General features: G+C 42.4%; 1 protein-coding gene across 10 annotated transcripts in view; it reads left to right on the forward strand.

The window, feature by feature from the left end:
- Positions 1–23560: 23560 nt before the first annotated feature.
- Positions 23561–27655, forward strand: part of C2H8orf88 (chromosome 2 C8orf88 homolog) — an 83061-nt gene continuing 78966 nt past the window's right edge. For 6 of the 10 annotated variants that reach the window (XM_043507633.1, XM_043507631.1, XM_038392602.2 and 3 more), the window contains exon 1: positions 23561–23690. The gene's annotated coding sequence lies outside the window, so the exon portion shown is untranslated. Of the gene's footprint in view, positions 23741–25682; positions 25780–27655 lie in introns of all 10 variants that reach the window. The other 4 variants (XM_038392603.2, XM_038392595.2, XM_038392597.2 and 1 more) reach the window with 4 other exon arrangements.

The raw sequence follows: 27655 nt of genomic DNA on the forward strand, positions 1-27655 counted from the left end.
GCTATTAGTGGATATAAAACAAAGAACCATATATAGTAACACTACCATCTACTCTTAAGAAGCTGTAGGTCTCAGCTAAAGGGCTGATACTTAGGAAAAAGTTGTCTAAGCAACAAACCATTGATATTTTACTGATTTCTTTAGTGTCAGGAGCATCTAGATATTTTGTTTAGAGATTAAAATGCCAACAAAATTTAAAAAGAAACTACTTCATCATACGTGAAACGAAATATTAGTCTTGAATCATGCAATGAAGTTCACTAGACTGTGGTCATGTTGACTGACAGATCTTTTGGGCAAAAGTAATACATTAAGGGACATGAAAATTATTGCTCCTAAAATACCAAATTGTGTATCATTGGCATTACTGACCTGATAAAACTTCATCAAATGACTATTAAAAACTGTTAAGTCTTTTAAAAAAAAGCAACAACCAAAACTCAATCCTGATAGTGTGCATGAATCCAGAGGGACAACCAACAATTGTGTGACTCAACCTGATTAGAGTAAACCTCATAATGGAGAAAGTCACAGCAGGATTTAGACTAATTTGAAACAATCAGATATTTCAAAATAAGTGTAACAGACTTCCCTTTTATATGGCTGTGTACCTGTTTGATATTGCATAGATGTAGTTCTACCTTTGCTTAGATTTAGATGTGGCATTTAGGGTGGAAGGGGGACAAATTAAAAAGTGCACCTTTTAAAATAAAGGGTTGAGAGGGAATGGGTGAGAAGACTCATTCTCTAAAATGACTTGTGTGATTAACCCTAATTTTTCCCAGAAATATTTTACCTTTCGGAGGTGGTGTGGTTTGTGACGTTTCAAGTGGTTTGGTTTGGCTATTAGTTGAGCAGAAGTTAGAGATTTGTTGAAAATTGAGCTTACAGCTTCAGGCTTAACTATGAACAGCCTGACACCCTCTATAGTGGTAAGATTAGAAATCATTTCTGGGATTTACTGTGCTGCATCTTAATTACACCAATTTTGAATGGTATTTAGTGATGTCTTGAATATGTTTATATTTTTCATACTCCATTTTAAAGCATTTATTTTTTTTAGAAAAATAAGGTAGTTGCACAGAGAATTTGGTAGACTGTATGTAACATCCCTCCAAGACAGATTTTGTTCATATGCAATTCTATTGACGTGTTTTCTGGAGTTTGAACAACAAGCTTCTTTCTGTCTGTTTCAGAGTAGCAGCCGTGTTAGTCTATCCGCAAAAAGAAAAGCTTATGCTCAAATAAATTTGTTAGTCTCTAAGGTGCCACAAGTACTACTTTTCTTTCTGTCTTTGGATATTTTAATTTTTCTCTCAAACTGACAAAAGCATGCTGAGACACTTTGGAAAAATCTTTATTTTTATTTATGTAGGGGCTGATTTTGTGATGTGCTGAGCATCCTCAACTTCTTGTGACTTCAGTGGGATTAGAAAGTGTGTAGCGCCTTGCAGGAGTAAGACCTTATTTTATTTCCAAATATTTCCATAGGGTGTGATCCTGCAAACCATGGACCACTTCTTGCAATTTCACCAAGGGCCAGATTTTCAAAGATGTGTAGTGGGATTTTTCCAAAGCACTTAGGGTATGTCTACATTGCAATGTAGCCTGGGTTCAGACTCGGGCTCACGCTGAAACTTGCTTCTGTTTACACACACATCTTTTGGACTTTGACCCCAGGACCCTGCTGCCAGGACCCAGAGCTCAAACCCTATCCTTTGGCAGAGTAGACATAGCCCCTTGCCGGACTCAGGCCTTGAGAGGCCACCATCACTATCCCACAATCCCATGGGCCAGTATTCTTTGTCCTTTCTATCCCGTGAATCACCAACAGAGTCCCAGGAAACAGAGGCAACCCCTTTGCTCAAGTACGGCTGCCTGGCATTTAATCCTTCCATTTTGTTCTGTCTGCTGAGTTGCAAACGACATTAAACCTTTTCCTGCATTTGTAATGGCCATCATGCACAAGAAGTCCTTTGCCAAGGGTGTTTGCAGGAGCAAAAACAGATTTTTGATGCGAGGCCAGTGAAACATTCAAATTTTAGCAAAAGCACCGGGAGTGACTATGGGTACCAGCAAGTAGCAAAACAGCTGGCAAAGTGGGGAATTTACCATACTGGTGAACAGTGCAGTGAGTGAATTAAGTGACTATCAGCAAGCCAGGGACCAGAGCTGCATCTCTGGGAGCTTACCACCATCATGCCTGTTTAATGAGGAGTTTGACTCTGTGCTAGGTTCTGTGTTGAGCACAGAGCCCATGGTGGTGCATAATGACAGGCTGACCTCAGAATCTAGCATGGGAACAGATGGGAATCAGCAGCAAGCACCAGATGAGGCCACTGAAGTAACTCTGAGGAGTCCTTGTGGTACCTTTAGAGACTAACAAATTTGTTTGGGCATAAGCTTTTGTGGGCTATAACCCTCTGAAACCTGAAGTAACTCTGGTGCTGAAACCAGTCCCCAAGGAGGCTTTGCTGCAGGAACAGCTGTAGCACATCCTGCGTCCATACTCCGAGGAGCTTTTTGATGCCTCCCTGGAGGAGTAGCCAGCAGCAGAAATGGAATAGGCAGAAATTGCTCCAGAGTCTGGTAAGTTTCTGGTTTCATTTTTGTTTTTATTAATATAGCTCTGGGAGGGATTTCCATGTTATGAACCAATGCAAAAATTATTACAAGCCCTGGGTCGCAGTGTATCTGCTAATGGTGAATTGCATGCCAGTGCCTGGGTGTCCCCCACCTTCCCGCACCACTGCCACATAGAACTCAAAATGGAGATCAGGAAGAGGAAACGGTGAAACTGCATCTAAAAGTGAAATTTTACTAGGAAGGCTCACACTTTTGCTAGGACATGCCAGTTTAAGAATAAGAACCTTATATTTCCTTCCCTGTAAGCATGCTGCTCCAAACCAACCCAATGGTGTAATGACCCACCTGAAAACAGTGATCTGTGTGTTTGGGGAGGGATTTGAAACATAGGCCACATCCTCCATGGGTGGTAAGTTATTTGTCCAAAATACAGATGGGGTAGAGGGAGGGGGGTTGAGTGCAGTCCAGAAAAGTGCCGGAGGGGGAGGGAGATGTTCTCTCTGTTTGCATGAAGTCCTAGCAGGCTGTATTGGAAGCTATAGGGAGGCACCAAGCAATAGCATCCTTTTGATTCCTTCTTGAATTTTCACCCAATCTCAGGTACTAATAGTTGCAAACTTTTCCTATAGCAGGAACTCCAGATAGGTAATCACATTTCAGGGAAGGGAGTTTTTCAGGGCCATTCTTGGTAGCTGACCAGCCCACTCCATTCAGATGTGTTGTTCAGTCACCAGACATTTGAATACTTCGGTGACATACATGACCAGCTTTCCATCAGCAGCTTGGAACAAAAGCTCTCTTTGCCATTTGGGAACCACAAGAACTGCAATATCTTCCAAAATCTGGAATGCCTGAAATGGTAGAGAAGGCTTATATACCATGCTGCAGTCACCCCTCTCCCTCAAAGCCCAAGCTGATCTGCAACTTAGAAAAAACAAAGCAGTTGTTGTTTTTTTAACTTTTCACTACAGTTAAGCTGGCTGCGTCCGGGGGCGTCTGTCTGAAGTGTCCCTCTCACAATATACTGAAGTTAAGCTTTACAACGGAACATTTTACGTCCTTGAAATTCTAGAAGGATTTTTTTTCTCTGCTTACGCACTATGCTATTTGAGACAATAACCTTCTGTCTTGTCTGCTTCCATGCCCCTCGAACTCTGCAGGCTGTAGTACTTTGACAGCACACCCATATACAAGTAGAAGCTTCGATCAATGTACCATCATGGGACCGGTCCAAGAGGAAGCCTTTTTGTAATGAACTTATGGTTGACACTGTGGATAGGGCTGAAAAACCAGTTAAATACCAAAAAGAGAAGGACTTGTGACAAATGGAAAGGTGAGGCAAGCAGAAAGGCATGGGCTGGCTACAGAGCTTGAGGACAGGGTTGCTGGGAGGGAGAAGATGCTTGGTTCTCATTTCCTGGAACAGGAACTGCAGCTAAGGGAGGGAAAATAGTAGAAGGCTCTTGCTGCGCCTGCCCCATGGCCTGCCTTCCCTTCATGCACTGCACGCCAGAAACAGTTCCACAGCTGGGTGGCCCATGCAGTTGGGCCCATCCAAACATAATTCTTACAAATAATGAATATGTGGAATCAGTTTACTTTGCCCTCACACTATAGTAAGTACCTATGTTTAAAGGCAATGAGCAGACAGAGGATGAGAGGAAAATGGAAACTTTTTCTCAGCCTCTCTAGTCCTGGGGCTTTTACCTACCTACCCATGCAATTGGGCCTTCAGAGCTGGAAATATACCCCAGGCAGTCCTCTATTCTGAACCCCTCCCCTGTCTACACCTCCATCCCCTGTGGCCCAGGAGCGCAATAATCGTGGAAGGAAGGGAAAGGAGAACAAGGGGCTAGGGGACACTCAACAGGAAGGGGGTTTCTGACTTGCAGATGGTTTCACTGCTTGCAGTGTTCATATGCTTTTGTTTTTGTTTTGTTAAAGGTTTTCATCTTACTGGTGTATTCATGTGCTAATGGCAGCTGGCCTGCCTGGCAATGGTTTAATAGTGCGTTTTTCTAATAATTGTTTAAAAATAAAGGTTTTTACTTTATTAAGAAATGTTATGGGCATCACTGCATCACATCATATGATGTAAAAAGAAAAGGAGTACTTGTGGCACCTTAGAGACTAACAAATTTATTTGAGCATAAGCTTTCGTGAGCTACAGCTCACTTCATCGGATGCATTTGGTGGAAAACCAAATGCATCCGATGAAGTGAGCTGTAGCTCACGAAAGCTTATGCTCAAATAAATTTGTTAGTCTCTAAGGTGCTACAAGTACTTCTTTTCTTTTTGCGAATACAGACTAAACACGGCTGCTACTCTGAAACTTATCATATGATGTGTGTTTCAAACAAAAGGCAAACGCATGATGAGAGACAACTGAGAAGTTTTATGCAAACTGTTTCTCAGTACAGGTATCTACATCAGTACAGGTAATTCTACAGTTCTTGCCAATGTCCCCTCCTTAGTACCAATTCATAAGAGATCATGTCATTCATAAGGGCAGTACATAGCAAACCTGGCCCCTGCCCCCATTTCATAAGTGGTCACATCATTCATAAGTACAGTGCATAGCAATCAACATCCCACATTTCATTGCAGGGTGTAAAAGTAATGTACAGTAAATAATTTACAAGTCCATTAATAAAAGTATTATTCTCCCTCTTCCATGGGCTCAGCAAATCCATAATGTGGGAATACAGAGCATCCCTGATTTGTTGCCCAGGTGCATCCAAATCCAGCTGTGGTAGGTGTGTACTGAGTGTACTGCTTTAGCAGCCCATCACTGTCACGGGTCCAGTTGGGGAAAATGACTCCCCTTGGGCATCACAAAGATTAAGAGCACAGCAAGCCACAGTAATGAAGGCAGCATTGATGACACTGGAATCCCAACGACTCTGTAGACAGCACCAGTGGAATTTCAGTCGGCCAAATGCACATTCAACTATGTACACCTGTTGAGAGTGTAATTAAACTTTTTTTTGCCAGGGTCTCTGAGATTGGGATATGGTTTCATAAGCCAAGGCAAAAGGGGGTATGCAGAGTCCCCCAGAATAACACTGGGAACAGTAATTCCACTGATACCATCCTAAATAATACTGGGGGAATGCTGTGCCAAAAATATAAAAATTCTGCACACAATATTTTAAAATTCTGCATATTTTGTCAAAATATACAGTATAATAAAGCCAGTTTCAATTATTTTGCTAATTTATTTCAAAATACCTGTCAGCAAGTATGTCTAACAATACAGACAACAAAAATTCATGAATTTTTTTTAACAAATAAATTCCTTATTAGGCATATTAATACAGAACTTTGAGTAATAATTCATTTAAGCTATAATACAGAAATATATTTTCCACATCCCTCAGAAGCAGTGCGAAGGCTTGGGGAAGTCGGGGTAAAGGAGGAGCTGAGGGAGAGGGAAGCAATTGCTGGGGAAAAGCCTGGGAATGAAACTGGAGACTCATTGAGTGGGGGTAGGATGGAAGAGGGTTTTTAGGGGTGAGGGGTGAGGGATTGTTATGGAGTTGGGGACCCTTCTCCATGCAGACCCTTGCTGACCCCTAGAGTCTCTCAGTCAGTCAGATACATCTGTCCATGTGTCCATGAACCCCTACTCCCATTCAGCCCCTGACCCAGTCTGTCCCCCACACTAGCCCTTCTGAACCTCAGTCTGTGACTAACCAGCAACCCCATGTGCCCCATGCTGTCCATGCCCCCAATATCCCACGTCTCCTCACTTGGTCCCTCCTCACTTCTCCTCCCTGTCCACAGCAGGCTGCTCCTGTCTGGGAGTGGCTGCCCTCTGTTCTGTCACCACAGCAGCCCCTGGTGGGTGAAAGATGCAACTGCAGCCCTCCAGCAGGATGTATTTTCTGTGGAGAAAAAATATTATGCGGGGGATATGAATACTGCACGTGCAGTTGTGCAGCCCCCCCAGGAGTAATCGTTAGGGAGGGCTACTTGAAGTGAGGTAAGAAAGTCTGATATAAATCCACAAAGGAAATGGTATGGTTTCAGTATGTCAATCAATGGTGGTTCTTTGGGGTTCTCAGGTTCCATATAGTACATCCACCTTACCGTTCTTGTTGCCTGGGCAGTTTGTGATTATGAAGTAGAAACTTAAGAAGGCGGCGGCCCAGGTTAACAGTTGCTGGTTCAATGCCTTGATGGATCATATATTTTCCAGGTTTTTGTAGTCTGCTAAGACTAGTATGGGGTGCTTGGCCTTTTCGAGGTAGTGTCGTCATGTCTTGAGCCCCGTCTTGATTGCGATTAATTGCTTGTTAACTATTTCACAATTGTGTTTGGCTGGAGTATTCAGGGGAAAAATGCACATAGATGCATCTCTTTCTGGGACTCCATTCTTTGGGACAATAGCGCCCCAATGGCTACATCGGAGGCATTGACCTCAAGGATAAAGGGTTGGTTGGGATCAGGGTGGGCCAGCATTGGGGTAGAGAAGAAAGCTATCTTTAGATAGTCAAAAGTTTGACAAGCCTTGAGAGGGACAGTGAAACCTTGCAAATTTATGAAGGATGGCAATTCTAAAGGATGTGATTTTTTTTTAAAAGATTGGATTAATTTTTGAATGTCTTGACTGTTCTGGAGCTCTGCCCAATCCCAAATTGTGGACGCCTTCCCAAAATTCAAAGGATGACTGATCAAATGTGCAACTTCTCCAGTTTTGCATATAATCCATGCAGGTACAATCTTGTGAGAACCTCACGGATATGGTGGTTGTGGCTTGTTGGTAACTGGAATAGATTGATATAATCTAGATAAGCAACCGCATACTAATCTTGAATGTCTCTCTAAATATGTTATTAATTAGGTGCTGAAATGTGGCAGGGACTTTAGTAAACCCGAAGGGCATCACTAAATATTGGCAATGCCCATACCTAGTTCTAAAGGCTGTCTTCCACTCATCCCTTGTCTTGATACAAATTGGGTTATATGTTCCTTTAAGATCCAATTTGGTGAAAACCTGGACAGACTGTCCTTGATCCAAGAGCTCCGGAATTAACGGCAGTGGGTACTGGTTATATACCATTATTTGGTTAAGCACTCTGCAATCTACACAGTCTCAAGCAGTCTTTCCTTTTAACAAAAACTGTCAAGGCCCTTGTGGAGGAGATAGAATGTCAGATAAAGCCTTTGTTTAGTTTTCCTAGATGTACTCTCTTAAGGCAGCTAACCTGGGCTTGGACATAGAATATATGTGCCCGAATGGAATTTTAGCTCCCAGTTGAAGGTCTGTGGGACAATTGTAATCACAATGCTGTGGTAAGGTGTTTGCATTTAGGTTTTTCTTAAAACATCCTGGTGGTCTTGGTATTTTACAGGAAGGTGTGGCTTTGTGGAGAGCTGGTGTTTCTGGATCCGATATCATGGCTGCCGTGTGTGTGTGGGGGGGGTTGGGTTGGGTTTTTGGAGCAGGGTTCTCCAACTTGGGTTCTAGGATTCTGGGTTGTTGAACTAGAACACAGTGTTCACTACAGAAGCTCAATGCAAAATAAATAATGTATTGGGACCACAGAATATGGGGGTCATGCCAGATTAGCCAGAGTGCCCCCAAAATCAAGATAAAGTACAGGGGCCTAATAAGACTGAACTGTAGGACTTCCTGGTGTTCCACAGTCATCAATTCCAAAGGTACGGTCTTCTAAGTAGTTAGTCTCGACATCAGTGGGGACCCGTCTGCTGTTTCCACCACAACCAGGGTGGTGGTGGGTTGTAATGGAAGACTTAGGAGAAGAACTCTGGAAAAATCTATGAAATTATCTCCAGCTCCCAAGTGAATCAAGGCCCACTGGGCAGGAAAGGCTTGCTTGTCCTGCGGGATCTGCAATTGGAAGGTAATTTGTAGAACTGGATGGGGATGAGCACCTCTTAGTTGAAAATAACCTTAGGGTCTTTCATTGATGGTACTCGGGCTCAGAACCCCAACTGAGTCTGGGCCTAATCTTTTCCTGTCAACGGGCTGGCGGAGATTTTGGCAGGGCAAATGGATACAGCATGTTCTGCTCCTCCACAGTAGAAACAGAAGTTTTCCCATTTCCAATGCTCTTGCTCACCCAGAGACAACATGTCTGTCTCTGTATGAGCTTGACCATGGCTAAGCTTCCTTTGAGGGCTGAATCTTGGGCAAGTGTGAGATGTAGATGGGGTTTGTTTATCAAGGTGCAAATATTTTTGAATGAGATTCATTTATGAAATTCTTAGTACAAGAATTTTATTTTTTATTTTTTAATAAAAAGCTTGTAACATTTATTTTTAAAACTTCCATATAACACAGCCCTTCTTAAAAGGTTTAGCAAAAGCCTGATTTGTGGTTCCTGAATTTGGAGAAAAGAGAGAATCTAGCAAAATATGCAGTACTTTGGACAAGACAATCAATATACATATAAATGAAAAGGCTTCCTGAAATCCAATTTCAGAGTAGCAGCCGTGTTAGTCTGTATTCGCAAAAAGAAAAGGAGTACTTGTGCCACCTTAGAGACTAACAAATTTATTTGAGCATAAGCTTTCGTGAGCTACAGCTCACTGATGAAGTGAGCTGTAGCTCATGAAAGCTTATGCTCAAATAAATTTCTTTTTGAAATCCAATTGTAGTTCTTGAAGCCTGATGTCTATCACGATACACAGGTCCATAAAGGCCTCCACGTGGGTTGGAAGGTCTATCTATGCCTGCTCCTACTTTAATTTGTTGCAGAGACCAAGCTGAAACTGATGGAGTGCAATATCACTCCAGGTGATGTCAGTGGCCAAGCATCTAAACTGAGTGATGTAGGAAGGAGCTGACTCCAGGGTTTGCCAAAGCTTATGTAAGATGGTCTCTGCCATACCACTTTTATGTGGGTCATCAAAAATGATGGTGAATACTTGCAGGAAGAACTCCCAATTTACCAGACTAGGTGATCCTGCTTGAGAAGGGGAAAAGCCCAAGCTAGAGCTTCCCCTGTAAGCAAGCAAAGTACCAATCCCATCATGACCTGGTTTGTGGCTTATTTCTGGGGCTGGAGCATAAACAGGAGTCTGCATTGGGTAATAAACTTGCTGCAGGTGCCATTGTATCTCTCTGTTAATTGAACTCTGGGGCTGGTTGCCTGAGCTGGTGTCGTAAAGGGAGACAAATTGCTCTGAGTACTGTAACTTGTTCCCGCAGGGAGCAATTTTCCATTTCCAGATACCATACTTGATCCCTTGGCCTCTAATTCTCAGCCTGGAGGAGAGAGATCTGTTTCTGCAGACTCCCAGGCCCCTGGGGCAATGTCCATACTCAGTCTAAGGTTTCAGCAACGAGTCCCAGAAGAGACCAAGAGTGGTCTGAACAAACTGTCAGGGCCTGTAATGTGGTGGGTCTGACCTAGTGGCTGGAGGCTTCCTGCATTCCAGTTGTAGTTCATAAAGCCTGGTGTCTATACTGATACACAGGTCCATAGGATGCATGATGATCAGGGAATTGTGTAGTGAATTAGGCTGTTGCATGCAGGATCTTAATTCTGGTATTTTCTAAATTATGAGTTTTTGACTATGCAAACTTAAAATTCTTCCAGCAAATTTTTTTGGATGTAATTTATATTTAGATTGTCCAAATTGGAAATTAGAATGATAATGGAGCAACTTTTAAAAATGTTTTTTGAAGTATTTTTAATGAATAACACAAAAATCTAGGCCCACCATGAAATGGTATAAATATTGCTCAGAAGCTTGGCAAACACAAAGAAAGGATTCCTCATTGTCATGGTATAATATCTTCCTAAATTTGTAGTGAGCTAATCTCTACTAACCCTGTCAAGGTCAGTGAAACAACATACATCATAGTAAGTATCACTGTGCACACACGATCCCATAGTGTCAACAAGAGAATTGTTCCCAAATTCATGAATTTATACTGAGTATCAGCAAAAACACTATAAAATATTGCTGAACAGAACAGATGCTACAGGATTCCTGAAAATCATAATAGTTGTATTTCTGTTCAGTGTGTTTCAGGTTTTGTTCAAAATGCAGTACTACATGAGTCTCAGAACTGGCATATAGCACGACTTCACTAATGACTGGACACGCATGACAGATTAGCAAATTTTACACACAACTTGGGAAGTAAAGAAGCACAATTTTAAAAATAAAGGGCAAGGACATTGCTTTCCACAATGCATTTTCCTCTGTTATTTTGGCAAAGGTGTATTAGCTTCAATTATTTACAGTAGCACTTAATAATATACTAGTAACTATACTGTAGCATACCTTATAAAAATAATGACATCTTAGTTGTATGAGACCTCACTGGAGAGCCTCACCTTTGTCAGGACAGCTAGTTACAGTAGCACTTAATAATATACTAGTAACCATACTGTAGCATATCTTGTAAAAATAATGACATCTTAGTTGTATGAGACCTCACTGGAGAGCCTCACTTTTGTCAGAACAGCTAATTAAAATTCTTGGGTTTATTATAGATTATTATAGTGAGAATTAGCAAAGTTTAACTGGTTTTTAAAAAGTGGGAGAAATGGCCTGTTGACTAAGGCTTGTCTATGCAAAAAAGTTGCACCAGTTTCGTTTGTGGTGTTTTTTTTAATCTAGTTTAAATACATACTGCAGTACAAAGCTGTGTGGACACTTTTTGTTTCGGTTCAGTTTAAATTGATTGAGAACAGGTTTAAGATAAACCAAAATGTCACTCTTAAAACAAAATTAGTATCTACAGAGGGATTTACACCAGTTTAACTCAATCAGCTTGATTGAACTGGTGTATATTTGTGTGTAGACAAGGCCTACTTGAGTGCCTCATTTTGGAGAGGAAGCTTATAAAAAGCCTTCCCATTCAAAGACACCTTCCTAAATGATGATGTACAGAGAGGAAGAGAGTAATTTCTTGCATGGTAGTTTGGCCACTGCAGTTCAGATCCTCTGAGATGGACTGCTGAGTTTTCCCTACATCTACACTGTCAAGAAGGCAGAACAGTCTAAGTGGAGGATTTCTTACGTGTTTCCATTAAGGTGGAAAGAGGGACCTCTCCTTGGTACTGAAACAACCTGGTCCTAAGTGATATTGTGTAAATACTTGGCCAATACCTACACTAAGGATTCTTCAGATAACAAATTATCCTAATCTCAGTGTGAAGGAAAGACACGGTGTGGGTTGATTTTGTTTAGCCAATTATTCATCAGTGTTTAAGCTCTTAAAAAGAATGTAATAGGTTTTTTGTTGCATCAGTATTTTGGTCCTGTACCTCTGAGGTTACTGTATTTATGCAAGCTCTGTCCTTATGTAACTGATGTAATATGTTCTGAGTTGGATAAAGAATATATGTTTTTAATGATATGCAACCATTTCTTGAGGTTTTGTTAGTCTGGACATCTTTAAATAGAGTGAAAGAACACCTTTCAGGAATGGTTATTTTCTGATCAATGAAAAAGAATGAAATACTGTAGTTTCTGAAATCAGTTTGTATACTGAGACAATAGAATAGGTAATAGGATAAAGAACTAGAATGCAATGTACCCACCAAAAAAATCCTGTTCTTACCAGGAATTCCCTCATAAAATTTTTAAATATTAATAACTCTAGATATAAAGTATGTAATACAGTTCATCACAGAAAGGTGCACAATGATCTGCAAAGGGGGCACTGTCATTATTTGATACTTCTACATTATTTACTAGATATAGTATTCCTTCATTAATTGTTACAAATATAAGAGAGATGCAATTTGAAATAACTGATGGTTTTCACCCATTTGTTTTCAAACAGGTTACAGTCTTATGCCACAAGGCTCCATGATCAAATCATGCATAAAGAAATTTAAGCTCACCTTGCTGACTATATTCTCCCATGTTCCCACAATGCATTTCTTTACCAGTGTGAACATAGACAGAGGCATGCAGAGGAATTTAAATTCCATTGCTCTCGGAGGGTCACCTTCTGTGCCCCTGCCAGGGCCCTGGGGCTGTGGGAGCCTGCTTGCCCCTCTTCCCCCCCACACACACCCCTGCAGACCGTTCTGTTTGTTTATGTACATTTTAAATGGTTTAGTTTTTAAATAATGCCCAGTGTGCATCGGTAGAACATCAGAAAAAACTCAGCGCCCAGTTCTCCACTGTATTCATCAGTTATAATCTGTGTGATGTGACTCCAATGGCATCACACTGATGTGACATAGGTGAGAATCAAGCTTCTGTCTCTAACATTGTCAATTTAAGAAAAATACTCCAAAATGTTTGTATTTTTTGACATTTCTTGAGTCTGTGATAGTGACTTGTTAACACTTAGTACAAACTTTATGGGTTTGCAGAGCATATATGTTTTGTGAGATATAACTGCTATGAAGAATAAGCAGTTGTTTGAGATCAAGATATCAAGAGTTGGAATTTATCTACCCAAGAGCTAATGAAACAGTATTAGTGCTAATTAAGGGCTTAATCCTACACCACTGAAGTCACTATGGCCCAGATCTTTAAAGGTTTTTAGGCAATGCTGCACTCAGTGTTGCAACGCCTAACTGATTTAGGAGCCAACATTTCATGATTACAAGGGATTTAGGCAATTAGGAGCCTAAGAACCATTGATAGTTGAAGGGATTTAGGCTTCTAAGTATGTAAATCACATTTGAAAATGAGATTTCAGCTCCTCAATCAGTTAGGCATGGCAACACTGAGTGTAGCAATACCTAAATATCTTTAACAATCTGGGCCTCGGAGTTTTTATTGTTGACTTGAATGGGAACAGAAGTAGGCTCTGAAGACAGAGGCCTTGATAGACTTAAGCCTGTGCTTAACTTTAAGCATGCAAGTTGCCCCACTGAAGTAAGTGTAGAATCTCAGATACAATAATAAAGCTCCTTGATGTGCAGATGTAGGGGGCATGATAAGGCACAAAGCAATTGCTCGTAGAAACTGTTTGAATATTGAGGAGACAGAAACAACTTCTTTGTTTGATGAATGTCTTTAAAAAAAACAACAACAACAAAAACAAAAAAAACCACCCAAACCCATCTGAACTGTCTGCTAAATCTCAGCCTCATAAGGGCTTACGGGGACTCATGAAGAAGCATTCTAAAATGGGCTGCTCTTTGTGACTGAATTGTAGCTAATGAATTCCTACATTGGTGGCCCATTAATCAGCTTTTATAATGCTCTTGACACTTACAAAGGAGTTAGAATTTCTTGTAAAGTTTGTTTTAATTATGTTACACCAAGGAAAGGTAAATGGTCATATGCACTGTAAAATAAGTGGCTAACATCTGCCTTGTTTGTATTTACAATCTTTGAGGGAAAATAACGGCTTTGTTTTCTCCTACAGCTTGCATAAGCCTGCACTTTCCCTCTGTTACTTTGTCATCTTTCAGAGTAGCAGCCGTGTTAGTCTGTATTCGCAAAAAGAAAAGGAGTACTTGTGGCACCTTAGAGACTAACAAATTTATTTGAGCATAAGCTTTCGTGAGCTACAGCTCACTTCATCGGATGCATTCAGTGGAAAATACAGTGGGGAGATTACACACACACACACACACACACACACACACACACACACACACACACACACACACACACACACACACACACACACACACACACACACACACACACACACACACAACATAGTTGTTGATTAAAAATATCTGGATTTAATCATTTACAAATATTCCAAAATAATTTTAACAGTTATTACATAGATAGGACTAAAGTAATGGAAAAGAATGGCAAATACATGAGAGATATACAGGTAATCATAAATGTGACCAGTTAAGACCAGAGCACATGTTATGGGTAGGGCCCTACCAAATTCATGGTCCATTTTGGTCACTTTCATGGTCATAGGGTTTAAAAAACCATAACTTTCATGATTTCAGCTATTTAAATCTGAAATTTCATGCTGTTGTAATTGTAGGGGTCCTGACCCAAAAAGGAGTGGTGTGTGTGTGGTGGCGGGGCGGGGAGGTCGCAGTACTGCTTCCCTTATTTCTGTGCTGCTACTGTCGGCGGCGCTGCCTTCAGAGCTGGACAGCTGGAGAGTGGTGGCCGCAGGCTGGGAGCCCAGCTCTGAAGGCAAAGCCACCACAATCAGCAGCGCAGAAGGAAGGGTGGCATGGTATGGTATTGCCACCTTTACTTCTATGCTGCTGCTGGCAGGGTGCTGCCTTTAGAGCTGTGCGCCTGGACAACAGCCACCGCTCTCTGGCTGTCCAGCTCTGAAGGCAGCGCAGAAGTGAGGGTGGCAATACCACGATCCCCCCCCCCCCCCCAAATAACCTTGTGACCTCCCTGCAACTCCCTTTTGGGTCAGGATCTCCAATTTGAGAAACACTGGTCTCCCCTGTGAAATCTGTATAGTATAGGGTAAAAGTACACAAAAGACCAGATTTCACAGGGGGAGATCAGATTTCACCATCTGTGATGCATTTTTCATGGCCATGAATTTATTGAGGCCCTACCTATGGGCTTTATTACTTTTTTAAAAACTTTTTCTTAAGGCAAAATGAAGGTAAAATATTAACATACTGCATCATACATTACTTATTACTTATTCAGGATCAGGTTAATGTTCAGAGAATCTGGCCTGCTGGCTGGGGAACTCTTCTTTGGAGTATGCTAGAAAGGGTGACCAAATTTCTAAATATCTTTCCTCTTGTGTGCATATGTGGTGTGGAAACTTTTCAATTACAGACAGTCCATATTTTACTATATAATTCTGCAGAAGTCGTCACATTTTTCCAATAATGTGCAATGCAACATTTTAAACTCTAAATAATAGGGTTTCTAATGGAAATGCTGACAGACCTGTAACTACGAGATGGCTGCTGAATGTCCCAATGAATATGTTCTTGAAATCACAGAAGAAAATCAATGTATATTTTAGTATTTCCTATTTAAAAATGAGAGATTGATCAGATTTTTCTGACATACTTTTTACTCCTTTTTTCCCTTTTAAAATAGGCAAGACAAACCTAAAGTCCTTTTAATTGTGATCTCTTGAATATCACAAAATCACTTGCACAGTTTTATGGCAGTGTACCTCCAATGAATTCAGTGCAGTTACTTTTGATTTATTCCAGTGTGAGAATAGAATCAGGCACATCCTCTTATTTTTTGCCATTTAAGAGACCACATTGACTTTATACTTCAGAGCTTGTCCTCAGTATTCAGAGGAAGACTCTAACTGTACATTTTGCTACTAGTGATTTTTTTTGATTATGTAAAACAAAGGATTTTAGGGTTCTCTTGTTTATTTACAAAATAAAATTAAATTTATTTTCCCCTATGATGGTAGCGCATGGAGATCCCAACTGAGATAAGGGCCCCATTTTGATTTTATTTTTGCTGAACGAGTGTGACACTTTGACTAATTGGGGCCACTGCAGCTAGGTAGGCAGCTACTATCCCTAATTCCTTTCTCCCTTTTTGTATACTCTCACTCTTATGGGTTGCTTTGTTCCCTTAGGCCTTATCATGGCTGAACAGACTGGAAGAATGACTTCTCATGTCTTGCTTACAACATTCCTGCTAATACATCACAGAATGATGTTTTTGTTTTTTGCAACAGTGTTACGTTTTAACCCCTTTAATTTGTGATCCACTATAACTCCCAGATCCTTTTCTGCAGTGCTCCTTTCTAGGCAGTAATTTCCCATTTTGTGTCTGTGCAACTAATTATTCCTTCTTAAGTGTAGTACTTTGCATTTATCCTTATTGAATTTCACACTACTTATTTCAGACCATTTCACCAGTTTGTCCAGATCATTTTGAATTCTAAACCTGTCCTCCAAAGTGCTTGCAACCCCTCCTTGTTTGATATTGGTTACAAACTTTATTATATATTACTGCCTAGAGGATTAGAGAGAAATGACTTATTTAGGATAAGTAGTAATTTAAATAATCGTAGAAAATCTCTTCTTGTAAGTGTCATCGATAGGTAACTTAAATTAGAGATTTTTTTTTATTCCCATTTCCCAGCCAAAAGAAAGTTAAGTGGAGCAAGAGTATTTTTCCATTCCAATATTCTTTACAACAGTAACTCATGTTTACTTATTCTACAAGACCAATAGGGTTTGTAATTTTATTTTAAACAACAAATCTGAATCTCATTGAACACAACAATGAATTTAATTTTCTAATGTGTGAGTCACATACATATCTCAGCACACAACAGTTATATTATAGTTTGAAATTCTATTTTGTATGCAGTACAGAATAACGAAATAAATCATTTGGGGAATTTTGGTGGCAAAATAAACTACGAGTGTGAAATTAATTGGATTGTCTTCTCTTGGTCCTGCCTTTCCTATCTTCTCTTTTCTGCTCCTCTTCTGTTACTACCCAGCTACACGTTTTGGTAGCACAAGTGATTCCTGCTGAACATTGTGGGACTAGATAAACATGACAGCTAAAACCAGTGAAAATGGAACTCTGCATTCCTTTACAGCATAGACAGATTACTCTGTCCCCCAGTTTCTCACCAGTGACTACATGGCTCATGCAAAATAAATGATTTTTTTTTTACACAGTCATTCACCAATGAAATATTGGTGGCTACGAAAGTCTTGGGAATTCAAAGGAGGAGCCATACAAACCAGGGGTGACTGGTTTAGTCCTCCTGAGACTAAAGTCAATGGCAAACCCCCCACTGATTTCATGGGGGCCAGAACTTAAAAACTCCACTCTTCCAAGGCAAATAGGCTTCCTTCCCATGAGTGTACCACTAACTGTTAAATGCAGGAGCTAGAAAGTCATGGGTGTGGATATGTGTATCAGAAACAAAATGGTTACTTTGGATGATCTGCATCATGGTAGTTTGTACCCGCTGAATCACATTGGTGCAATGAGCAATGGTACAGTTTTCCATTGTAGATGCAACTTCAGTGACATCACAGATTGCAATGGAATTTCTGGTGTCTGATGCTACTGTAAAGTGTCTTCTGGCATGTCTTCAGTGAAGCAGGAAGTGCTATTGAATTTCAGAGAGGCTACAAAAAAGTTTTAAAATTAAGGTTAGTTTAAAATTTTGCTGCATAATGCCCACCAGTCTAGTCACTGTGGATATTCAGTTCACAAATCTGGGATCTTAATTTACTTTTCAGTTTAGGTTTTGCAATTCACCTATCCAATTCACTAATGACAACCTCAAGTCTTGAAAAATCATGAGTCAGGCATGCAAATATCATGATTTATTTTAAAATCCCAGGATTTTAAAGCCATATAATTTGGGTTCTATTTACCTTCTGATTCAATGGGTCACATTTTCAAGCTTTTCTCCACAACCACAAGGACTATAAACTTACTTGAACAAAAACAATCTTGAGAGTCTCATAAAATTACATGATTACAGGAAATGGGGCTTCAAGAAAAATATCAAATATCACAATACTCAATAAAATTGTGAGAGATGGCTGCACTGAAAATGGTTCAATCCTAAAAAGTGAAGGGATTATTTTTTTGCATGTACCATTGCATGCTAGTTAATGCCCCATAACTTCTTAACATACAAATTAATACCTTCATCCATGTTTGTTTATGCTAACGGTTTATGCTACGACGGCAAAGCAATTATACCTGTTTGCGTTTGCCAAATAGAAAAGGGTAATATTTGTACAGAAATATTTTACCTCCATGTATCTAAGAGTATTAAAAATACTGAAGACTGAACAGTAATATTATACGATAGAAAGTATTTCACACTCTACCTCATATAGAACTGCCATCAGTTCTGCAAGTTGATGATTGTATACACCAGATGTTATGGGGATTATTGGACTATTGTTATGTATTGTAATAATATGAAGTCTAAAATACAGCATGTCAAATAAAATGCAAATGTCTGCCATAACACCAGAGCTGGTAATTTCTGCATCAGGAAAACATGGGGGATGGTTTTGGATTGTGGGATAAGTATGCGAGGTGATGTTTTTGCTTATATTATCAGCAGCAACTAGGTTATCCCTCTTCCCATACAGGAATAGCTGTCCTGCTGTAAAGCACTTGTATACCAATACAATTGTATCCACAGTATCACTTTTTAACTATACTGATACAGTTAAAGTGTACAACTTTATAGTATACACAAGCCCTAAGGAAGACCTTGGTCTGCATTTGGTTCAGATTTGGGAGGTTTTCTCCACATTTACATGGGATAGGGACTATTTTTTTCCTCCAGTGAAAGCTTAAATTCTCAATACAATTCTATGGCAAGGAGTGGATTCTGGGTCAAGTACCACAGAATAAACATGGTTCTATGAGGACCAATTAATGGTCATGGGTCTATTCTACAGCAACCAAGGCAATTGTCAGGATAGTTGCCGTAGTAGAAGCCTATGCTACTGTAGTCCAATCATTTTTTAAATGCCTGTTTCAGAAAATAAAAATAAGGGCTTAAAAGGACTCAGTTTCTCAGTATATTCTGCTCAGTTTGGTGGGAATTTGTAAATCTTTATGAAATACATAAGTGGGTTTTCCTAGTATTTAACTAGTCCTTGGCACATCTGATGCCATGATAGAAGGATGTAAATGTTAAGGTATACATCATTACAGCTTGATGTCATTTCATTACCACTCATTGCCATAAAGAAATTTGGAATGCGTCAATATTTTGCAAGTCTGGTTTGCAGGATGTGAGACGTCCCCATCAAAATCAGAACTGTCCTCTGAAAAATTGGAAGGATGACAGCCATTTATCTAGATTGCGCCATTGGCTCTACATCAGATGACATTTAATATTTCTGTATGCTCATATATTTAATTATTGTTAATTAGTTTAGTGATGATTTAGATAAGGAAGTGGGTAACATGTAGAGGGTAGTGGGTAACATGTAGTTTTACAAAATCTTGATAGATTATGTGACTGGGCTCAAGATAAATATTATGTGGTTAAGTGTAAATTGATGCACATGGGGAGAAATAATTCCCATGTATAATTTAAGTGGCATTAAATGATTTAGTATGATAGGGGAAAAGCATTTGTATGTAATGGATGTGCTAGCATTTAAATTTTTGGTCTACTGTGCAACAGCAATAAAGGAAACTAATAGTAAATTGGTTTGTGTCGAGAGGTCTGAGAATATTGTTCTATCACTTTATGTTAGCCCATATTTGAAGCATAGTGTCATGGTTTGGTCACATTATCTGAAGACCAATATAATTAAATTGAGCGAGTACAGCATAGAACTAGGATTCTTAATGGAATGGCAAGATTTCCATATAAAACAGACAAAGTGGGATTATTCAGTCACGAGAAAAGATTATTAAGCAGTGACATGATTGAAGTATTTAAACTAGCAAACGCTTATAAAAATAAGTTTGGTTATTTATTTCAGGTTGCTGAATAGGCTAGAACTTTAGGGGGCAAGATTTTAAAGTTGGAATATATGAAAAAAAAATGTAAGGAGGCATTGTTTAACAAAGACAGTGATGAACACTTGAGCCTGATTTCTTATTGAAGTGGTTTGGTGAAATAGCATAAAAGTACTTAAGCAAAAATTGGATAACTATCTAGAAGTTAAGTTAATAACACTAAGTCTTGTACTGCCCTTATTGGGTGTCCCTAGGGTTCATCTCTTGTTGATCCCTGATGCAAAAGTTTAAAATTGTTTAGTTTAAAAATATACAAGATGGTATCGTTTGCAGACATGAGAAGCCCAAGGCCCACTTCTAGTCCTCCACAACTATTTAACAAATATCTAAATAGTCACAACACTTGCTTTTCTACAACTATTTGGCAAGAGATGATGTTGATTGGCAGATGGCACTTTAAATTTTTGAGTCACACAGATTTTCACTTCTTGCTGAGTGATGCTCCAGCTGCTAATGGGCATTCCAATATCTTCTCTATGGTGTAGGAGAATGGAGGAATCAGAACAGAGATTTCAACTGAGCAACAAGGAGAATAGGTTTTGCATTTGTATTGGAAATGTAACTGTTCCTGCCCTATTCCCATCCTGAGGAATTGAAGAGTGCAGCCTATGTGAAGAGTGACGTATGTCTTTTTTTATTTTCTCGCATATCAAGGCTTAATGCCTGATGTGGTGTTTCCCATTCAAAACGTGTCACCCTCCAGCCACTGACAGGAATATCTCAATTAGCTTTAAAAATCACACTTTACGGCTTGTGTAGTGATAACTGGGAAGGAAAGGCCAAGCCATCTCCAAGTTTCCTCACTACTGGACGTAAGAGGGATGGAGGGACTCCCTCATGGGAGACCTACCAGGAGCCCCAGAAAGCAGGTAGTGAAATGGGAAATAGCCTCTCCCTCATGCAGACATGTCCTAGGTATCCTTCCTCTGATATGGGGAGAGGGTGAAAGATCAATAGAGATCTCCGTAAAGATCAATTTAAGGCTTTCTCTATGGGGTTATAGTCTCAGTGTTGGCACATATTTCTTGTGGTATTTGTGGCTTGTTTTGCGGAATCAAGATTGCATGAGCATCCCTGCTTGCATTTAAAACCCAGTAACTTCCTAGCCCTCATGGGTGCAAAGAGCAACTTGAAGTGAGTGCCCCCTAGTGGAGCAGCAATGTCCGGGCAAAGAAAATACATCCTGCACTCATTTGTTTATTTTTACAATTCTCATGATTTTAGGCCTGTGTCATGATTTTTGCAGGCAGGGGGTTGGCAGAACTGCAAGCTCTCCACCACTTAAGAGGGAAGATGTTGCTTTGTGAATCTCCTACTCAGATCTTGGGAAGTCTCTATTTTCCCAATCCACCCACCAACCTACCCCACCCCAAGCAAAAGGCTGAGCAGCTACTTGGGACACAGTATCCTCTGGGTGGGAGACACACAACACACACAGCCTAATCCCTGCACCCCGTAGGACAGCTGTCTCCCGCACTCCTCGCCTCTGTTTCCCAATTCGGGAGTGGGAGAGAAAATATCCCACACAAGAAATAGGGGCGGGGACAGAGTGAAGTCGGCTATTGGCTGATATGGGACAGAGCAGGATTGGCTCTAAGTTGACAGTGGGGGCAACACTAGTCTGATGGTGGGGGCAGGGGCAGAGCGGGAGGAGTAGTACGAGGCAAATGGCAGGAGGATAGGGTGGCTAGGTGGTTTTTGACTGGAAAGTCTGGTCAAAAAGGGGGCCTGACAGTGTCCGGTCACATCTACTGACTGGACTCCCAAAGTCTGGCTACTGCGGGCAGGGGAGGTGCCGAGTCATCACCCGCACCAGCCCTTACTTAGCCAGGGCTATCTCCTAAAAGGTTGCCAGCTGTCTGATTTTTGACCAGAACAGCAGGTTAAAAAGGGACCCTGGCAGCTCCAGTCAGCACCACTGACCAGGCCTTTAAAAGTCCGGTCGGCAGTGCAGCGGGGCTATGGCAGGCTCCCTGCTTGCCTTGGCTCTGTGTGGCTCCTAGAAGCAGCTGCATATTCCCCCCTCCAGCAACTAAGCATAGGGGCAGCCAGGACACCCTCCTACACCCCAAACACCTCAGTGCCACCCCCAGCCAGAGCCCTCACCTCCCCACACACACACAGCCTAGAGCCCCCTCCTGCAACCTGAACCCCTCAGCCGCAGCCCAGATCCTCCCCTCATGCACCCCAAAGCCCTCATCCCTGGCCCCACCCCAGAGCCCACACCCCCATCTGGAGTCCTCACCCCCTCCCGCACCTCAGCCCTCTGAAAAGAAGCGAGCGAGTGAGGGTGGGGAGAGCAAGCGACAGGGGGAGGGGGGATGGAGTAAGCAGGGGTGAGGCCTCAAAGAAGGGGCAGGGCAGGGAGTGGAGCAATGGTGTTCAGTTTTGGGCGAATATTAAGTCGGCAACTGTACCTCCTACCTGCGGCGGGTGGCTGCAGCTCCCAGCCCCGGCTCCGCAGACAAGTCCCTCCCAACCCAGGCGGAGCCTCGGGGGAGGGGGGGAAAGGGGGCAGGGCAGGGGGCACTCCTGCTGGTGTGTCCGGTTTTTAAATATTACAATGTTGGCAACCCTAGAGGGGAAGGTAAGGGGGCACTAGACAGAGGGTGGGGCAGGGCCCGGGGAGGGGGCAGTAGGCTGGTGTGGGGGGAGGGGCAGGGGGGCAGTAGGCTGATGGCAGGGCCCGGGGAGGGGGCAGTAGGCTGGCGGGAGGGAGGGTCAGAGGGGGGGCACTAGGCTGATGGCAGGGCCCGGGGAGTAGGCTGGTGTGGGGGGAGGGGCAGGGGGGCAGTAGGCTGATGGCAGGGCCCGGGGAGGGGCAGTAGACTGGTGTGGGGGGAGGGGCAGGGGGGCAGTAGGCTGATGGCAGGGCCCGGGGAGGGGGCAGTAGACTGGTGTGGGGGGAGGGGCAGGGGGGCAGTAGGCTGATGGCAGGGCCCGGGGAGGGGGCAGTAGGCTGGTGTGGGGGGAGGGGCAGGGGGGCAGTAGGCTGATGGCAGGGCCCGGGGAGGGGGCAGTAGGCTGGTGTGGGGGGAGGGGCAGGGGGGCAGTAGGCTGATGGCAGGGCCCGGGGAGGGGGCAGTAGGCTGGTGTGGGGGGGCAGGGGCAGTAGGCTGATGGCAGGGCCCGGGGAGGGGGCAGTAGGCTGGCGGGAGGGAGGGTCAGAGGGGGGGCAGTAGGCTGATGGCAGGGCCCGGGGAGGGGGCAGTAGGCTGGTGTGGGGGGAGGGGCAGGGGGGCAGTAGGCTGATGGCAGGGCCCGGGGAGGGGGCAGTAGGCTGGCGGGAGGGAGGGTCAGAGGGGGGGCACTAGGCTGATGGCAGGGCCCGGGGAGGGGGCAGTAGGCTGGTGTGGGGGGAGGGGCGGGGGGGGCACTAGGCTGATGGCAGGGCCCGGGGAGGGGGCAGTAGGCTGGTGTGGGGGGAGGGGCGGGGGGGGCCCGGGGAGGGGCAGAGCCGGGGGGTGGCACTAGGTTGACGGCCAGGGGAGGATGAGGGGGTAGTAAGCTGATGGCGGGGGTGGGGCCTGGCGCCTTCGTCCCGCCCCTTCCGGGATCCCTGGAGCATTGTCTGGCTGTCGCGGCGCAGCCGTTGAACGGTTAACGGGAAGGCTCCGCCCCCCTTGTGGAGCCTGACCCCGCCCCGCACGCGCGGCTCGCGGGCCGACAAAGCGCGAAGTCAGCAGGCCGCTGCTGCTCGAGGCTGCTTCCGTGGGGCGGCGGCGGCTCGCTGCGGGCAGGTGCGCGCAGGGCGGCAGCGGCGCAAGGCGGACGGAGCTGTGGTGTGGGGGTAGAAGGGAGGGGCGGGGAGCAGGGCGATGGGGGGGGGTAGTAGGAGCGGGGGGGCCGATGGGAAGGGGAGCGGGAGCAGGGGGCGGCGAGGGGCGGGCGGGCGTTGCCCTGTGTTGGACTGACCGCGCCAGGTACGCTGAGAGTCTGTGTCAAAAGAGGGGCGCGATCCGCGGAGGGGGCGAGGAGAGGTGGCTGACTCATGTCTGTCGGGTGCACAGATGGCCTCTCCGGGAGGGTTGCTGTCTTAGCGGTACCAAAACCAGCCCACTCTGAGATGATCCAGAGCCCATGAAACTGCACAGCTGTCAGTGTGTACGGAGCACCCTTTCCTATTTCATGGGACACCTGCATCTAAAAAGGGACAGCCCTGGGGAAACCTGCACAGGTGACAACTGCAACCCAAGGGGCTTTAAAAAAAAATCAACAAAAAAACCGTGGCAATGTACAATCACAGGTTTCAGAGTAGCAGCCGTGTTAGTCTGTATTCGCAAAAAGAAAAGGAGGACTTGTGGCACCTTAGAGACTAACAAATTTATTAGAGCATAAGCTTTCGTGAGCTACAGCTCGCTTCATCGGATGCATTTCGATGAAGTGAGCTGTAGCTCACGAAAGCTTATGCTCTAATAAATTTGTTAGTCTCTAAGGTGCCACAAGTCCTCCTTTTCTTTTTGCGTGGCAATGTAGGCCCTGTCGGCCAGAAGATTCAGTGACTTGGAGACGTAATGAAATGAAATGGAGACTTTACAAGAGCCAGGAAAAGGTCGGGAGAGCAGTGGGGAAGCTTCAATTCTTTGTTAATTCCAACTTGAGTTACACTTTTATATTTTGGGTAAAGGATTTTTTTTCTCTTTGACCTTTTCAGTTAAGGTGTTAGAGCTCCTAGGCTTGAGTCTTCTCACAGGTTCCCCCACTAAGTCCAAGCCTGACATTCCAGATGTTTTTAAAGGTTTGTCTCTCTGGGAAGTCAGACCAGTATAAACTAGGGTGTGGCAATTTAAAACCATGCAATTATAATGATGTAACTCCCTGTGTGGACACTTTTTTATTCTGGAATCAGAGTTCCTTTTTCGGGTTTAGATCTCTTAGTTTGTCATTTTATAAACTGTTTAAGCTAAACCAGAAAAAAATCACTCTTGGATTTGCTTGCTCCTGGTCTCCAAGAGTTCTGTAAACAATACAGAATAGAAGTGAATTTAAATATGTACCATGTATCAGCATCACATTATTGAGGTGTTGCACTGGTGAAACAAACTTTAAAAAATTAGCTGATTTCAGAAAAATCAAGTTGAGTGACCCTTTGAAGATGAACCGCAGTGTGTGTGCGTTTTAGAAACAACTATGAAGGGTGTCTGCAAAGAGAGGGAAGATGATTGTGGTTTTTTTGACCTTTGATGTAAAAAGATTACTGATCTGCCTAACCTACAAATTGTGCATGGTGTAGTAAAATAAATAGTACTGTATGACCAGTGTGCCTTGTCCTCTTCTGCCCATTCCCTCCAGTCCTGTTTGTTTTATCCACCATTTGCATCTTGTCTTGAGCTAAGATTGTTATAGCCCCTGCCCCCAAAAGATTATCTTATTACATAACTGCAAGTCCCTAGCAATTTGGGTCCAACCTGGCTTGTTCCTGTAGGCACTATTGTAATATTACTAATTGCCTGAAAGGCTACAATTTTTTTTGTAGGGGTGGTCTAACTTTTTATTTTAGAAATACTGGAGGTGCTAAGTCTAGTGGTTGCAGGCTTTGCTTAAAAGCTTGTTGAACACTGAATTGTGGACAGTGAGATTGCTCAGACTTTAACTGAAGTATTTGGGTTGTGGAATCTTAAGCAGAGATGCTTTTTCTCTTAAATGTTTCTCAGTATTTAGCTTAAATACCAAATAAATAAAATCCCTAAAGTTCTAAGCAGACTGAATAAAAATAAAATGCATCCTCTCAGGTTTCACTTCCTCCTTACCTGGTATCCTAATCCTACCACCTCTCCAATTGTCCTCCAGTGTAGACAAAACCTCAATTCTAATCTCAAAAGAAAAAAGGTAAGAAAATAAAAATTCATCTTCTTTTATAATCCTTTTAGATCTTAAATATACAAGGTAATTAAACAAGTCAAACCCCATTTTTTCTTTTTGCAGGTAACTTCTAGGATCTTTGTTGAATTGATGGGTTTTGATAGATGAATATCAGGGTAATAAAATATTAAATTGGTACCAAAATCTATAAGTAGTCTTTACATTCATTTCAAAAATACGTGAAATGCTTTGACAGTCTGTTCTTCCTGTACTTGCCTGTTAACCCCTAAATTTTGGACTCCATAATTGTCTTGGCATATACAAGGTCAGTTTGCCTTCAGGTTTCTCTTGAGAGTTAGTATTGTGTAATGTGCTGTGCGTAAGTGATAAGTGGAGGAGGATTTAAAATGACTTTTATACTTGACTGTAACTTTCACTAATGTAGTTACAGAGGTGGGGACTTAAAACTCTCAAAGTTTAGAAATGTAGCACAACTAATGAAATCATACCATTGTAATGGGGAGTATATAGCTAAACATGTACAAAAATGATTAACAAATCCTTGGCATTTAGAACTTCCAACAATCATTTGAAGTGGTATAACATTAATATTGTAAGTGATACTGGATCACAAGTTTTGGACAGCCTCCCTGCTTCCAGTCCCTCCTCCATTCCCTATCCAGCTTTAGTTTTTTTTCCCCATTGTTCCCGTCACCTAATCACTTTCCTTTTGGATTGCCCTACTACAGCAGTCTTTCCTTGGGTTGCATAGTCCCTTGGAGAATACAGGGTTTTTTTTTAATTATTATTATTATTTATTTTTACAGTTGCAAACACCACCCCAAGTTTGCCTTTGTTCTGTTTCTTCGAAGGAAAAGTTCTCACCAAGCTATGTGATTCCCTGGGCTAAAGACAAAGTAGGGAATTTTAGAAATTACTACCGGTGTATCCACCAATTCAGCTGCACTAGTGGGAGCTTGGGAAGCCTTGCCCCAGCCGAGGCTCTGGCAGCTTCCAGTGCCTTTGCCACCGAGTTTGTGTGTCTTTGCTATCTGGTTCAACTGTCATGGTGACAAAGGAACAAGCTAAATACGCCATTGCCCTGGTTTAAATAAAGATGTGATGTTAAAGTGATGCAACTTTATATGTAGATAAGCCCTGAGCTACAACATGACTGTAAAGATATTTAAATTGTTTAGATATCTTTTTAAGGGGGCTTACCAACTGTGTTAAGCTATCTTGATTGAAAACTACCTTCACCTCCCTTCTTGTAGTCATACTAACTGCAGTGAAAAGAGAGATGTTTTAAGGAGACTAAGATAGCTAGATAAAAAACCACATCTCTTTGAGTAGCTTTGTAAAGCAAAATCCTAGTTTTCTTGGTCAGTTTTTGTCCAACGGAGTCTACCATTGATTCTAACACCAAGTTTCCATGTTGGTTTTGTGTCTAAATTCTGTAACAAATATAGTTCCCTGTTATCCAGCATCATAGACTGATCTTACTGAACACTTTCATATCAAATAAAATATTTTTTCTTTCTATCTCCCTACCAGTGGAGTATTATTTCTTAAATGTCTCAGTAGTTTGTCAAGGCTAGCTTTATAATTTTCCTTGTTGCAGTTCTATTAGGCTGTGAAACACTGTAGCACTTTTTCTAATGTTCAGCCTACATTTTTCTTTATTTCATCTGCACTCTTTTTAACTGTACTCCATGAACCAGCCTCTTCATCTTTACTGTTTATGTTCTTCATGTTCTATGCTTCCATATTCATCTTTCCCAACCCCAGTTATTTCATAACCAAACTATATGTTTAGGACTCTTAATCTGTGATGATTCAGTCTAGTCACCTCCTCTCTAGCATTTTGTTGCATTTTCAGGTCTGTCTAACTTGTTCGTCTTTC

This window comes from Dermochelys coriacea, chromosome 2, assembly GCF_009764565.3.
Source record: "Dermochelys coriacea isolate rDerCor1 chromosome 2, rDerCor1.pri.v4, whole genome shotgun sequence".
Lineage (NCBI taxonomy): Eukaryota > Metazoa > Chordata > Testudines > Dermochelyidae > Dermochelys > Dermochelys coriacea.